The sequence below is a fragment of the Bemisia tabaci genome, chromosome 9 (genome assembly GCF_918797505.1).
Source record: "Bemisia tabaci chromosome 9, PGI_BMITA_v3".
Classification (NCBI taxonomy): Eukaryota; Metazoa; Arthropoda; class Insecta; order Hemiptera; family Aleyrodidae; genus Bemisia; species Bemisia tabaci.
The window spans coordinates 18152827-18169546 of record NC_092801.1 but is presented as its reverse complement, the minus strand read 5'-3'; positions in this window follow the sequence as shown (position 1 = coordinate 18169546).

The window sequence follows — 16720 nt, the reverse complement described above, 5'->3', positions numbered from 1 at the left end:
ATTATAAACTGGAGCCGTGTTTTCTTTTGATGTATTTTTACTCGTAATGGCGCCGCGGCGCCGAAGTTTTAAGTGTAACGAGGATTTTATTGCAGCCTCTCATTGCATGCACTTGCGCTGCATTTCATACAGCGCGGAGTTTTTTCCATTTTCGTTTCCTTATTTGTTTTTATCTCTTTTAAAATAATCATCAGCGGGAAATCTGGAATCTTGATTTCATTTGCTTTCTACTATGTTCCTGGTTCATTCTGATCTCCAGTGCTGCCATTTTAAAAGTATTAATAGTGTATTTAATTTCTAGGTTAAGACTTAAAAGTTGGACTAAAAATAATTGATTAATAATTTGATATTTTATAGAACACTGGAAAATAAACACATTGGATCTAGAGTCCAGACTCTTGAAAACATTGAAAAGAAAAAGGACTCTTGATTCAATCAGATTTAAGCTTAAATCAAAAGGAAATCCGCTCAAATTAAGAGGCTTGTTTCTTGATTTAAGCTTAAATCTGATTGAATCAAGAGTATTATTTCTTGTCGATGTTTTTAAGAGTCTGGACTCTAGATCCAATGTGTTTTTTTTTTCAGTGAAGTTTGTCTTATTTTATTCATAGGTATCTGTACACCAGGAAAAGGATACAGAGTTAGCGAGAGAATAATAAAATACTATCTTGTTCAATTAATTTTCTCTTTAATTACGCTTGCCTTTTTTTATTTTACATACGTAGTTTCAATTCCACGATATTATTTTTTGCCGCACGCGGTAGAATTAACATGAGCCCTCGGTGGTTATCGAACGCCGCGAGTACCGGGAAAGCCAGGAATTTTCCCGACGTTTCCCAACGTGTCCATTATATCGGGAACTTTATCTGTAATTTAAAGCCTACCCTCGGCTAAGGGGTGGTGGGAGGGGGGAGGGGTTGATCGGATCTGTTTCAATGTTTCCAGCCGTAGTAGAGGTCGACACGGCGAACGCGGCGCGCTGGAACTTCACGGATGAAAGTACCTGAAAGATTTATTAAAACTTAACGGGTTTTTAATTTAATCAGCCGGAGCGATCGCAGAAACGCCCCCCCCTCCTGCCCCTCACCTGTCCCCCCACCCTTCGGCCACGCTAAGCTACAACCGCGGATCAGTGTAAGGATATCACCGGAGATACGAGGTTTTATCGGAGATCCACCGCCCGCCGTTCGCCAATCCGCCGTGCTGGGCGAAAAACGCGGATATGTATGAGGGTTATCATTGGAGATACGCGGTTTGGTTGGAGATTCGCGACCGCATGGAGCGTTGAGCGGGACAATGGTAGGTATGCGCGCCCCGGAGAGGTATTTATGACGCTGTTAATACGACAAATTCTCCTCATAGCATCTATTCATTCCCGCTAGGCCGGGGCCCCCTCTGAACCGAAAAGTCATCAATAATGCGTGAAAATTTACTTGCGACCTCGGATTCCGGAGCCTTCTCGGTCTTGATCGCACAGCGGATCGAGTCCATAGGAGAGGTCGGACAAATTTCGGAAACTTCAAACGCTTATAACTCCGTTTCTACGGAACTTTGAGGTTCTAAAAGTGGTTCCGATGGTTTTCTCGTGAAGTTTTCCTCTTAAATCACCCCTTGAAATTTGAAACGTGGCGAAAATAAACATTAAAATTTGCAGTTTAATGAAGAACTGCCATTTCCTGGACTTTATAACGAATTTCCGAGCCTTTAAAATAATCGGAAGTAATCCCGGAATTTTTAGCCTGTGCTAGAATTTTTCGGGATTTTCGCAGAATTTGGATTTTTTCACCAATTCGACCGATTATATAATCAACCATTTCCATATATATATCCATTTCCTGGACTTAATGACGAATTTCCGATCCTTTAAAATAATCGGAACTATTCCCGGAATCTTCGGAACTCCCGGAATTTTCAGCCAATGCCAGCTAGAATTTTCCGGGATTTTCTCGGAATTCGGATTTTTTCACCAGTTTGACCGATTATGTAATCAAATTTGCTTACTTTCGTCAAAATTGACGACCTTCAAAACTAACGTCGGGCGGGCGTGTATCGGAATTTTATCCTCGTGACTCTTGGAAAAATCGAGATTTCTCTCAGAACTTTTGAAAATCGGAATTAATTCCGGGAACCCCGGAATTTTCGGTAACATAAAATAACAGCACTAGTTTACGTAAGTCGACGTAAGTTTTCCTCTTAAAGCAGCCCTTGAAATGTAAAATGTGACGAAGCAGTAAACATCAAAATTTGCAGTTTTTGTCATGTCCGACCTCTCTGATTGACTCGATCCACTGTGCGTCGTTACACGGGTGAATTTGGTCGCCCCATGTCGTGGCTGCTTCTTCAGTTGAGCCTTCGTTCCCATCTAACTCCGTGCTTTCTAGGGCTCATGCGGAAATGAAGATACCGCGGGCCCAGGAGACGACTTGAGAAACTTCGTAGTTCCCCACACGAAGGAACGTAACTCTATTCCAAGGTTGCAAAACTGACAGAAACAATTCAAGTTTTTACGAGAATGTATCTTAGAATTTTTTTTCCAAAATTGTCTGATTTTTTAAATAGATCATGGGGAAAATCAGTAAAATTTTCAGTTAAAATTATCCAAGTTTCTCCGGGTAAAAGTTCAAATTGCGAGGGGAGGTTTGACCCTTTGAGTCCGGGAAAGCTTATACACAAATTTAGGCTGGGAAAAATCGACTTTACCAGAAAATTGAGGGGTGATGGAAAAAAACCGAGGTCATATTCGGATTCAGCGGCTTAAAATACATAAGAATGACTGTACCACGGGTCCAGAAAAATTTATACAAATTAATTGCATGCATGACAAATATACTTCAAATTTGCTCATTTTCCGGGGGAAAAGTCGCTTTTCCGAAAAACTGGAGGGTGATGGGAAAAAACGGAGGTCATTTTCGGACTCAGCGGCTCAAAATACATCAGATTAGCCGTTTCTCGTACCGGAGAAAAATTTTACCTACATTCTGCAGGGGGTAATAGTCGCAAAAACACCAAAAATTCGTTATCACCCACCGAATTTCTAAGGTCATATCCGGGTTTTCCAGCTCAAATTACATAAGAATCGATGTATCACACGTGCGGAAAAATTTTCAAATTTCCCTGGAGGTGGGGACGGTTCGGAAAAGCTTTTTTCCCTGAAAAATCGGACTTTCTAGAAAACGGGGGGTTGTCAGAGATGAATAGAGGTCAAATTTGGATTCAGCTGCTCTTAATATAGCAGAAGAGACCTAGAGAGGATCTCAGAAAATTTCTTAGACTCCTCACAACAGGAAAATCGTCCAAAAAACACCGAAAAAGGTAGTTTTCCAAGGAAAATCGATTTTCCGGGAAAATCGTGGGTGATCGGAAAAATCCAAGACCATATTCGGGTTCAGCGAGTCAAAATACATAAGAATCGATGTATCGCACGTCGCGGACACGTTTAAAATATATTTTTGATCCCCTTTGAGTCCGGGAAAGCTTATACACAAATTTAGGCTCGGAAAAATCGACTTTACCAGAAAATTGAGGGTGATGGAAAAAAACCGAGGTCATATTCGGATTCAGCGGCTTAAAATACATAAGAATGACTGTACCACGGGTCCAGAAAAATTTATACAAATTAATTGCATGCATGACAAATATACTTCAAATTTGCTCATTTTCCGGGGGAAAAGTCGCTTTTCCGAAAAACTGGAGGGTGATGGGAAAAAACGGAGGTCATTTTCGGACTCAGCGGCTCAAAATACATCAGATTAGCCGTTTCTCGTACCGGAGAAAAATTTTACCTACATTCTGCAGGGGTAATAGTCGCAAAGACACCAAAAATGCCCAAAAATGGCCATTTTTCCGGGTAAAATCGACTTTTCCGGAAAAGTGGAGGGTGATGGGAAAAAACGGAGGTCATATTCGGATTCAGCGCCTCTAAATACATAAGGATCACCTTATCTCGTCCGGGAGACATTTTTGTCATTTTTTTTTGTTGCACAGTGTTATTTATGATGAATAGCCTAGAAAAAGTATAAAAAAACGGAAATGAATAAGGAGAAACCCCAGGAGAGGACCAATCGTTTCCTCGATGGTATTACGACCTTTTTTCTCTAATATCGTTCCCGAGGGGAAAAAGAATATGAAAAACTGCAGTCTCCGTTGCAATTCTATAGGCGTTGGACGGATACATTCGACGGAATATTATCGTGAGCGTAATGGAGTTTCATTAAAACAGTTTTCAAGAAATCATCAACAAAAACATACATCCAGGAAGAGTATAACTGCACCTGCAAATGCAAGGAGCTAGAAACGAACAATTCTAAGCGTTTTATTTGCTAAGATCCACTGATAAGAGCATCACAAATGCTCGGACGAATATTGTCTCCCGGAAAGTCATTTTATAAAGATCTCTTGTTTCTTCAGTCGCTTATGAATATTTCTGCAGCAAAAGGCTGCAAGGTATGATGAAAATTACGGATAGATTTTAGTTTCTCTGTGCAAAATGTTACAGTGCCATATGTTTCTTACAGGTCCAAATCTCTGGAATCTGCAGTCATTATTTTGTTTTCTTCCTCTTTTCTTTTTAAGTTATTTGAGGTCGTTGAGAAATTTGAGGATTCTGCAACCTTGAATGAGCATCGGGTTAGGGTTAATGCACATCCATGCTCCAGGCTTTCGAATTTTCAGGGATTAAGGTGATTCGATGGACGTCATATTTCGTGTCAGAACGACATGCGATATATCGCATCAATTGGTTCAATATTTTCAGCTACTCGTCATTTTTCTCGAAGTTTGAGATCGCAATTCTGTTGACAATAGACTAAAGAATTCACGTACCAATTTTGACAAACAAATTCAATGTAATAAATGCGTGGTTTTTTAGAGGAAAAATATCGCTTTCGATACTGATATCGAAACTGCACTCGAACGCGATATTTTTCCTCTAAAAAAAAACCACGCCTTTATTATGTTGTATTTATTTGTTAAAATTGGTAATTGATTTCTTCAGTCTCCTGACAACAGAATTGCGATCTCAAAATTGGAGAAAAATGACGAGTAGCTGAAAAAATGGAGCCAATTGATGCGATATATATCGCGTGCCGTTCTGACACAAAATATGGCGTCCATCGAATCACCTTAAGGTCCAGAAGAATCTGTTTCTGCAGATCCACTCGTCAGGGCATTAAGCTATTACACACACAATTTCTTTCGAAGGGGGCTGGCCCCCCGGATCCTCATTGTGCAACCATGTCCCTAATAGTTAACAAAATATTGATGAAAAAAGTTCAGATAGTATATCTCCATTCAACTGCTGCCATGTTTTCATCTATTTGAACAGCACACTGGAAAAAAAACACATTGGATCCAGAGTCCAGACTCTTAAAAACATCGACGAGAAAAAGTACTCTTGATTCAATCAGAATCTAGTTTAAATCAAGAACCAAGCCTCTTAATTCAAGCGGATTTCGTTTTGATTCGAGCAAAAATCCGATTGTATCAAGAGTATTTTTTCTTGTCAATGTTTTCAAGAGTCTGGACTCTAGATCCAATGTGTTATTTTTCCCAGTGCATGTTATTGGCTGATGATGGAACTAAGCTCCGAGGCGCGTCTCACCTAAAAATTCTACAGCGAGTGAGAACCGAACTTCCTTTAAAAAAAAAATTGTTTTGCCTCATTCAAAGTAGAACAATCCGTGAGTACGAGAGAAAGCGTCGACAACTGGAAAGCTGCCAACATCATCTCCGTGAAAATCGGTGCAACCGTTCTTTAACTTCTCGTGCTCTCCCGACCACACGTCTCCTGTCCCTCCTCCCCCCACCTCCTTCTTCCCAGCATCCTCCGCGAAAAAAAAAAAAAAATAGAAGAAAAAAAAAGGAAGAAAAAAACCTCTGCATTACCGCCTCTGCGGAGCGCGCGTTCTCTTTAACTGCTCTTAAAATAGCAAATAATCCGATAACGGACTTTTCTAGACTTTCAATGGCTTTGCTCCAAGTTTCAGAAAAAAAAGTGCCGCAAAAATGAAAAGGAGAGAGCTAGGTGGAGCGAAGCGGGATAAGGCGTTGACAAAAGGAAGCAGCTCCGGAGTTTCTTGAGCCCTGTCGAGCGCGGGGTTTTACGAGCCAGAAGGCTCATCCCGGAAAACGGTTATGCTGTCTTATCGTTGGGGGCGGATTTTTTCCCGAGCTTAACCGCTATCTTTTCACTTTTCATCCAATTTCCGCTGCTGCTCGTTTCCGGAGCATTCAAATAATTATGAGGAATCGCTCTGAAAGACGGACGATGACGAATGGGGGGGTATTTCGCTCCGGCTAGAAGTCACCTTTTCAGCCGGGAATTTATTTCGCGACGATCGGAGGAACTCGAGTGGAAGAATTAATCCGGATTCCGGAGCGATTGAGGAAGATGCACTTGGACCTTCGACTGGTGTGGGGTTGTCGACGAAGGGAAATTATCCAGCTCGGAGAGACTACCTTGAAATTAGGCTTGCATCTTTCGGATTCGTGTTTAAATGAGCCTGTTGCACGCAGGCAGGGTGCCTACTAAAATAGGCTGGTCAAAAATAAGTACTCTTACAGTACTTTTTCAGTATATCCCAAAAGAATGCCGTACCTTCTATGCAGAAAAATTCAGTACCTCCAAATGACGGAATTCAAAAAATGTCAAAAATTTGAATTTCTCGCTCAAATTGCGACAAAAATAACAACTTAAAAAAATTCCGGACCTTTTCGTGGAATTTCTGCAATTTTTCAGTATTTCCGGACCGCCGTTAAACAATCAATAGACTATTTCCGGACTTGTAGACGCCCTGGCAAGAGGTTCAGTCAAATAAATGTACTCTGAAGCCTGTGTCACACAATCAAAATACTCCGTCAAAATGTCAAGGTGAAGTGCTGTGATTGGTCCAAGTCATCAAATGAGCCAATCAGAACACCTGACCTTGATATTTTTATAGAGTATTTTGATAGTGTGACACAAACTTAAATGGGTAAAATCGCACGAAAATCACATTGGGCACGTCAAAAAAGTGCTCGACGTGATTTTCGAGTGAATTTACTTTCAGAAAGTGTATTCAGTTGGCTGTATCTCTTGCGTGCAACAGACCCATTTGAATGATTCTAGTCGAAAAAATATTCTGTCATAAGTACTTACGTAAGTAGATACGAGTAAGTTTGTGATGTAAAAACACCCACCTGAAACAGAAAAAAGGGAAATATTCTCAGAGGATATTCCGGAGAGAAAAGGAAACAAGTTGGTTTTTGCAATCGCTAGCGATAGCAATATTCGTCATGGGAACTTTAGCTTCTGGGATATGAAAATTTTAAGGTACAGTTCGTTTGCAGTATCTTCAGAATTGAAGGGGCTACGTAATTTTGTGTCAACATCTCTTTTTTAACATTTTTAATTTTTTTTTCTTTGCATACAAGAAAGCTGTTATTTACCAATTATTTATTTTCGTTGGATTATACATGGTTTTCGGAAGTTAACGCATTTAACTTTCAGTTTCGTTTTTTCGGCGTAAAGTATGATATTTTTACTCTACACATATGCCCGAATACGCATCATAAGTGACCTATGTGCCTCCTAAGTTGCCGTTTTTTCATTCAAATAGATGTAACTAAAATGTTCGATGTGCACTATACTACTTTCATGTCATTGCTTTATTTATTTTTGAAAAAAGAAAATACCATCATTAATTTGGGCGAACAGAGAAAATATACATCAATATTTGGGTCAACATCTCCCTGATTATATAACGGATGAATATATTAGTATTTCTGTATCAAAAAACTTAGCTTTTGTCTTCAGAGATACACTGATTCTAGTCCAAGTCAATTTGTTTTATTGAAAAGACAAAAAAACAAAAAATAAATAAAAAACAAGCAGTGAACTCCAACACAATGTGTTGATAAGGCGCGTCATTAACTCGCACATATCAACCCCTTTAGTTTTCATTTACAGAGATTTCAAAATAGGCAAACAGCATAAAAAGAGAATTCACGATCCAACACTGCGAGGTCAAAGACGCACCTTGACGAGACCGTGTATTGTGAAAGTAGAAAGCTATTCGATCGAATTTAAGTTTTTTGATCTGCCTCAAGCAAAATCTTATCAGATTCTTGAAGAAAAGTGCTACGGAATAATTTAAGCGAAGAAAGGAAAAATTCTGTCGAACTCCTAGAAGATAAAGTCGATTTAAAGGTATTTTGGGGCTAAAATACCCAAATCACCGGTAGTAAAAATCCCGTTATATTATTGAAAAGAAATTGACTCGATATAAATGCAATTGCATTAAATACGTCTTGATTTTGTTATTTTAAACGTCTTTCCATGCAAAGAAGTTCAACCATGTCGTTGCTTTATTCATTCATGAATTGAAAGTAAGCAATCTACATCCCGAAAATCTACTGATTTGCCGTAAAAAATTGCAGAAACTTGATATACCAGGTCGATGCACCCACTCGTTGAATTTACCAACCAATTTTGTGAGTGCAAATGTGTAAGAATCAATATGCTATAGTCATTTTGGGTGCATTTATTTTTCATGAAACAATAATAATTTCAATCCCGAAAAACCATCAATTTTCCGTATAAAATCGAAAAAATCAAAATATGTCAACTCCCCGACGTGAAAATTAGATTCTACGTATGTAAAATGTAAATACTTATGTATCGATATGCTGAACAGAACTATGTGTGGACAGTCAGAAGCCCGCGGCAACATTAATTCAACAGAAAAACTGTAAAAATTAGATAGGATTTTAGCCGCTTTGCCCGCCTCTCCTCGCTACTTACAACAAACCGTTCTTATACTCATCTCAAAATTTTTCTCAGAGCTTTGGGTTATTATCAGCTTCCATTTAAACTCCGGTTCGATGGCCGAATCGGCTGCCAAAAAAGCAAGCCACTGTTGAGGGGTTCTATGAGAAATTCGTGATATTATCGGCTCTCAGGAAATCACCCCATGGCTAAAATTGGTGGTATAAATGTTTAAGTGCTTAAAATAATCGTATTCAAGAAACTAAGGAATTAAACTATGGAGTCAATTTCTTTTTAATAATATAACAAATTTACTACCGGTGATTTAGCTATTATAGCCCCAGAATACTTTTAAAGCGCCTTTGCGTTCCAGAATCTCGACGGAATTTTTTTTTTTTTTTTTTTTTTTGCTTAAACGATTCAAGAAACATTGTAGTTAAAAATATAAAGATTTTTCGATTTGGACGTATGAAAAATGTTTAACTCGTTCAGGCACACCGTGTATTGTATGGAGTACTGCTGTTATTCGACCGTTGTCTTCAGGTCAAAATTCTTACAAAGAAGCCCCTTGCAAGAGGCAAATTTTTTGTAATTTCTCCCAGTTTTTTCAGCGTTAGGTATATAAATGAATTGTTTGTCAAATTTTGAGGTCAATTATATTTAATTGTAATTTATACTTTCTTTTTTTCCCCTTCATTTTATTTTTCGTATCGAGGAGTCGAGGTTTTGTTGATTTCTTCGGATTTCGATTACTGTAACTTCTCTTCTATTCGGCCGATTTTTATGAATGAGGTCTCTTTTTATTTGTGTTTTAACGGAGAGTAAGGAAAAAATTGCTAAATACATGCGAAACAATTTTTTTTGAAAATTGGATGAATCCTAGCGTGACGGTGAAATGGTTAATGAAGCGTGAGTAATTGGGGTACGGGTATCGGCCGCGTTGGGACCCAAGGCCCATTGTTCTTCGTGACGCCGACGCAGTGATCAGGAGCGTGGGGACGAGAGGGCTTAGTGGACTCCTGTATGAGCCACGTTTAGCAAATGGTCTAATGAGTCTCGAGGCTCATCACAGATTGCACTTACCACTATCCTGGTGGCCCCGGCTATCAGAGCAAGGAGTACCAACTTTTGAAAAGGATAACAGTGTTGTGGAGATATGTCAAAGCAACGTTGTGAACAAAACGGAGTGAGTGAAATTCTCATTCAAGGAGTGCCGAACTGGTCAGCCATCCTCGAATCAGTTCGCTTGCTTCCGCTTATATATGCATATTTTAAATCAGCGCGCCCCATTCTAAGGTTTTTTTAAAAAAAACCAAGAAACGTAGACTCTTGGTATTCATTACACATAAACTAGCGAGCCCCAGAATGAGAAACAAATTTTAATCATTATTATTGACGGATTAGTAAACTTTTTACACGCTTTGGAAAATCTCAGAAGTTCGCGGTAGTCACTTTTCGGTAAGGAACTAGGGGACTCGGTTATTGTATCGAGGGGGGGGGGGGGTCGAAACGATCGCAAAGGCGGTATACTACGTATACGCGCCAAAAAAAACAACTGAAATGTTAGACATACTATTTTCATGTCTTTCTATTTGTATCAATAGGTACATCTTCCTTAACTTACGAACGTTGAATGCAAATAAACTTCATTGAAAAAAAGAAAATAACGTCATTAATTTGGGGGAAACATGTGGCTGATTATATGAAGGAGGTATATTCCAGTATTTTTGTTTAACATATTAACTCACGAGAAAATGTTCGTACATTTATCATCTAATATTAATTATTTTTTGATGATTGGTCTAAAACATTCAATACAACCATTAAAAATTAACTCCCATCGCCGGGTATCGAACTCCCGATCACCTATTGCCCGCACCTTAACAAAAAAAATGGGGCGCCTCAGTCAACTAGGCTACCACAGATCCACGGCTGATAGAAAAAAAATAGCATTTAAAAGACTCGGACGATGGGCGGGACTTATCACAAGAGTTGTCCTTGAGCGATTCGCGTCTTCGATATGAGAGAAACGAGCTAAGCGCCTTTCTCTGTGAGACATTGTTTGCCTATGCTATCATGTGTCTCGAGGTTCATCCCACCATGCATTCCGATCGCGGCAGTTGAGCTAAGGCAATATTTGCGTATCCATGAATAAAATCAATCAATCGAGGTCTGATTTTGACTTATTTGTCCGTACCGAGTCCTCCAGAGCAATTTTCCACCTTGTACGATGGTTATTATTTCTTTACTTCTATTTTTCAAATTTGAGGTGGGATAATGGCGGCTTCTCAAGAGCACCGAGGTAGGCGATCTTTTGCACCAACGAACAGAAAACTGATGGCGAAAAGTAGCCAATCGGAACCTCCCAAAAAAAAGAATTTGCCTAAAAACGGAACTTCGTGGTTCTGCGCAGATTTACCAGTCAGACACGACATCTCGAGGTGGAAAAAAACTCGCTGAAAGCGAATTTTAGCAATCAACACAACTTGACGTAGAGACATGTATGTGTATGTATGAGCCGCTTTTACGGCGCGCTAGGGCGCTCTGCGACGCCTATTCTCCACAGGAATCTGTCATGGTAGAGATCCTCCGGAAGCTGGCATCTCTCCATCTCTTCACGGATGCCCTCTACCCACCGTTTGGCTGGACGCCCTCTCCGTCGCCTACCTGGGGGGACCCACTCCAACACCTTCTTCGGCAACCTGGTATCAGCCATTCTCTGCACATGACCATACCATACCAATTGCTTGGTCATGATATCGTGCACAATCGTCCCCTCAACGCCCATTATCTCTCGGACACGTTCATTCCTGACACGTTCTCTCCTCGAGATTCCAGCCGATCTTCGCCAGAAATCCATCTCGGTCGCCTTGAGCATTTCTTGGGTCCGCTTCTTCAACTGCCACACTTCACTGCCATAGGTGATAATAGGCTTGACAACAGAGTTATAAATCCTCTTCTTGTTGTCTTTGGAAATCCTTTGGTCCCAAAGGATCCCATTAAGCATGGCGATGGCTTTCCTTCCTAGAAGATTACGGTCCCGAATGGCCTGATCCAGCTTCCCATCCGAAGTCAGGTTCACCCCCAGGTACTTGTATTGTTCGCAACTTTCTATATGTTGACCATCCTCCAGGACTATGCTTTGCTGAGCACCTCCGACTGACATCTTTTTTGTCTTACGGACACTAACCTCGAGGCCCCATTTGCGGTACTCCTCCACCAACTTCCGGGTCATATACTCCGCGTCATCGTGATCTTGACTTATGACTACCTGGTCGTCAGCAAAGCATAGCGTGAACAGTGTTTCTTGGTCATTTAGAGGGACGCCCATGCCGGCACACTTTCTTTTCCATTCCTTCAGAACGTGCTCTAGATATATCTTAAACAGCGTCGGTGACAGACAACATCCCTGCTTAAGCCCCTTGGTGACAAAAAAACCGTCTGAAAGCTTTCCTTGGCACTTAATTCTAGCAAAAGCCCCCCGATAAAACTGCTTGACTGCCCCAATAAGTCCTTTACTAAAACCAGTTTCTTCTAGGACTTCCCAGAGTTTCACAAGAGGAATACTATCATAAGCCTTTTCAATATCCAAAAACACTAAATGGAGCTCCTGGCCAACAATTCTCTTCTTTTCGGTTAACTGGGTAACACAGAACAGATGATCAGCGGTAGACCGACCAGCCCTAAAACCTGCTTGCTCCTCCGCCTCGAACGGGGTCCACTCCTCTTCGATCTTCGCTTTCAACACTTTTCCATAAATTTTACTTATCGTTCCTGTCACCGCTAACCCTCTGTAGTTCCCACAGTCATCCTTCCTTCCTTTTTTATGCGACGCTGTTATCCAGGCCTCTTTCCATTCTTTCGGGATGTCATCACCGTCAATGCACTTCTGCAGCAAATCCCTGAGATGGTTAACCAACTTGCCAGTCCCACATTTAATTAACTCGGCTGGAATGTTTCCTGGCCCAGGAGCTCTTCCATTCATCAATTCCCTGATTGCTTTGACCACCTCCTCAACTCGAATTTCCATTGAGTGATCCTCGACTATATTTTCAGCATTCCCCGTTTGAAACTCTGGTCGTCCTTCCGTCAATAATTTATTAAAATGTTCGTCAAGCTGTGAGATTGTTATCGGAGATATAATGTCCCGCTTCATGTGACGTAGAGACATGATTGGGTAAAAAATACAACGGTTTTTGATACATCGAAAAATCAACCAAAAATCGGAGACTGGGCGAAACGCTCAAGGTCGCAGAGGTATAGGGAATCCCATAGCGAAAGCAACGGAACGATTCTAATATCATGGGGAACTCCGTTCCCATGACAAAACAGTCGAGGTCACACATAATATCAGTGAATAAGAGATTTTACACCCCCATGACCGCTTCGCGCACCTTTTGGTTCGTCAGACCGAAATCTTGGTTCGTGTAACCGAACTAGTGCGGTAAAGTGAGCTGACGAACTAAGTTTGGTCATACATGCCGGATGTTCGGTTACACAAACTGAAAGTTCAGTTTGACGAACCAAATATTTCAGTAGCGTGGCGTGCTTTGCGATTTATCGATTGTTCTGCCATTTAAACCCATGGGAAAGGATCGATAAACAGGGTGTTCGCAGCGAACACCTTAATAATCGATTCTTTACCATAGATTTAAGTGGCAGAACAATGAACGTTCGGCTCACATGGCCGATTTTTTCCCAGTGATGTGCTACTTTATGGTTTTATATTAAAGAATAAGATAAGTAATATCTCAAAAAAGCACAGCATGATCGGAGACCTGAACCAAGATGCGTTGTTTTGTAGCGTCGTAGTCAAAACAACATCACCACCCCTCCCCGGCCTCTGAGAAAGAGCAGTTTCAACGAAGATTATGAAAGCGGTCCTGTGAGGAAGGTGAATTAAACACCTGTATGGCACACTAATTTCACTGGGAATCTAATTTCTCGGACCTTTTTGCGCTTGTAATATGCGACGTTGAGAAAATACAACGTATGAGAATTCAAATGTTGTCAAATTTTCTCTGATAAAATTAGAATTTTCTAAAAAAAAAAAAAAAAAAATTTCAATTGTTCCTAGCCGTACCCTGTCACTTACAGTTCGGCCACATTTTCAGTGGTTTTTCCTTATGTCTTCTCTAAGAAAATAATATTTCATCGAAAGAAATTTGGCAACATCAGAATGGCCAAACAGCGTTCTTCCTTAGAAAGATGCATAGCTCGCGGCACTGGAGAAAAATCTAAATTCACCCCATTTTACTTTCATCCTCGCCCTCACATTCGCGGATAATTTTCTCGACCGTGCGGCGCACAGTGGATCGAGTCAATTAGAGAGGTCGGACATGACATTTTTTGACCAAAACTGAAAATTTGGATGTTTATTTCGTTACATTCTAAATTTCAAGGGTTGGCCCTGGAAGAAAATTTTACGAGGAAACCAATGAAACCACTTTAAGAGCCTCAAAGTTTTGTATAAAGGGGCCGTCCACAAATTACGTAATGCCGCAATCAGACGCTGAATTTAGCACCTGAATGTGGAAGTCAACAGTCATCGCCCAACGGCTGAAATTTAGCAAATTCGAGTTATTTTCATCCAGATGTGTATCAAATCTACTCGAATAGTTCAGACAAATTCAAAATTGGTCCGATGGTTGCTGAGAATCGTTGCTGAATTTTGCGCGTGACGCGCAAAATTCAGGCATCGGGCCGATGACTTCCACATTCAAGCCACATTCAGCTCCCACATTCAGCGTGTGATTGCGGTGTCAGGCACCTTTTCCGATTTTTGGACCCCCCTTCCCCCCGTAAGGCACTCGTAAGGCTAGCCTTGAACCCCCCCCCCCCCTAAATAATTACGCAAGATTGGTCAGACCCTCTCCCCTTCTATCGTTTAAATGCAAAATTTAATGAAAAAATTGTATAGAAACAAAGCAGTATTGTTTTAAACATTACTAACACTGGAAAAAAAACACATTGGATCTAGAGTCCAGACTCTTGAAAACATTTACAAGAAAAAGGACTCTTGATTCAATCAGATTTTTGCTTAAAGCAAAAGGAAATCCACTCAAATTAAGAGGCTTGGTTCTTGATTTAAGCTTAAATCTGATTGAATCAAGAGAGTTTTTTCTTGTCGATATTTATAAGAGTCTGGACTCAAGATCCAATGTTTTTTTTCCAGTGAATCGCTGGTAGGAAATCATAAAGAAAAACAGTTGTAATGAAAAAATAACCAGTTTTTAAATTCAGAAAGTTCAGAAAAAATTACATTTTAACAATTTCCCTCATTTTCCCACCTTCACAAAAATAGGCGTTTGGCTTACATAAGGCAGCGCTTGAGTCCCCTCCACTCCCCTCATAAGGCACCCGTAAGGCACCTCTTGACCCCCTCTCCCCCCTAAAAGCCTCACTTAATTTGTGGACGGCCCAAAATGGAGTTATAAGCCTTTAATGTTTCCAGATTTTGTCCAAGCTCACCTATTGACTCGATCCACTGTGCGGCGCGCTGCGGGTAAACGGCAGGGATGAGCGAGATATGCTGCAAATTTGAGCGTAACGCAATTTACGTACGCCTCGCCGTAGCTTGGCAGTAATTCGTTCCGAGCGCCCTTTGCGCCCGAGGCGGCAGCGGGTATGACCCATGTATCGCGATTATACGACTGTAAGTGAGATAGTTAGAGACGGGATTAGCTATTGTGGCGCTGCTCGCTCCAATTTCAAAGCCAGAACTCGACCGATTAGCTCTACGGTGGTTTTAAGAATTCGCTTGAACAAAGGTATGAGGAACGTAATAAGGATGCGCCTTTGAAGGACGGATCTGATTGGTCGCTGGAATTAGTGCTCTTCTGGGGCTTCAAATTTATCATCCCTGAGATTCCTGAGCGCTCTTCTGCCATGCTGAGGAAGAACGCCGTAAGAACATTAGAGAGCTGCAAAATTTCCCTTGATAAAATATGTATTTTTGACAACATCCATGCATATTTGTCATTGAAATTTTCAGATATTTCAGATAAAATTGCGTGACAATTTTGGAAAATAATATTCGCAAATTTTCCAGCTAATTCTGATTTTGCCCCATTAACATTGAGCAGTGACAAGGAATTTTTGCAAGATTGTAGGATAGTTGTTTTTACGTAAAATTTCGTGAAAAAACTGAGAAATTCTTTAAAAAGTGAAAAAAAAAAATCATTTTTAAGGGAACAGAAAGCGCAAATCAGCGCCGGCCAGACTTATTCCATTAAACGGAAAAATGAGTGCTACTGATCCATTCTTTGAACAATATACCTTCCGGATGGCTACTTCGCGTGGACAGACGGTCCACATTTGATGAGAATTAGGAAATCGGTTTTATTTGCAGACGACCGTGAGCAAACAATGATTATTATCTTTGAAGCGCTTTCAAAGTCCACCAGACTTCTTTTACCGAATGGAAGAATAAAGGGTTGTTTGCTCTTCAACCCTTCGGGATTCAACTAAAATTGGGAAGGAATGCCCGGGAGCTTACGCTAAGATTATTCGAAACATGCCGATTTAGCGTGACCGTATGAAACAGTCGATACCAAGACCATATGTGGACTGAGTTTAGCAGAAAGGAACCGAGCCACATATTGCCAAATTTTACTTGGCAAATTAATTTTTTACGAGAGAACGTTTGTGCGGACTCTATCGAAAATTTTAAGGACTTTACTTCGCACTATGCATAAAATGAACTGTAATTTGCACAAAAACCCCCACAACTGCTTTCATGTAAAAAATTAAATTTCTCAATGGAGATGTTACATGTGTGAGGATTTTGCGATTTGACTGTTGATTCTTATGTAAAATTTCGCGAGAACCACGATGGTGCCACTGGTTTTCTCTGAAATCAACTCCCACGCTCAAAAAAGCTCTCAAGTTGAGGTCAAAATGGAGGGGATATCCCACGCTATCCTGAGAGTCCACCTCTGCATCAAGATGAACTCTACATGCAACTGCAACAAAGGG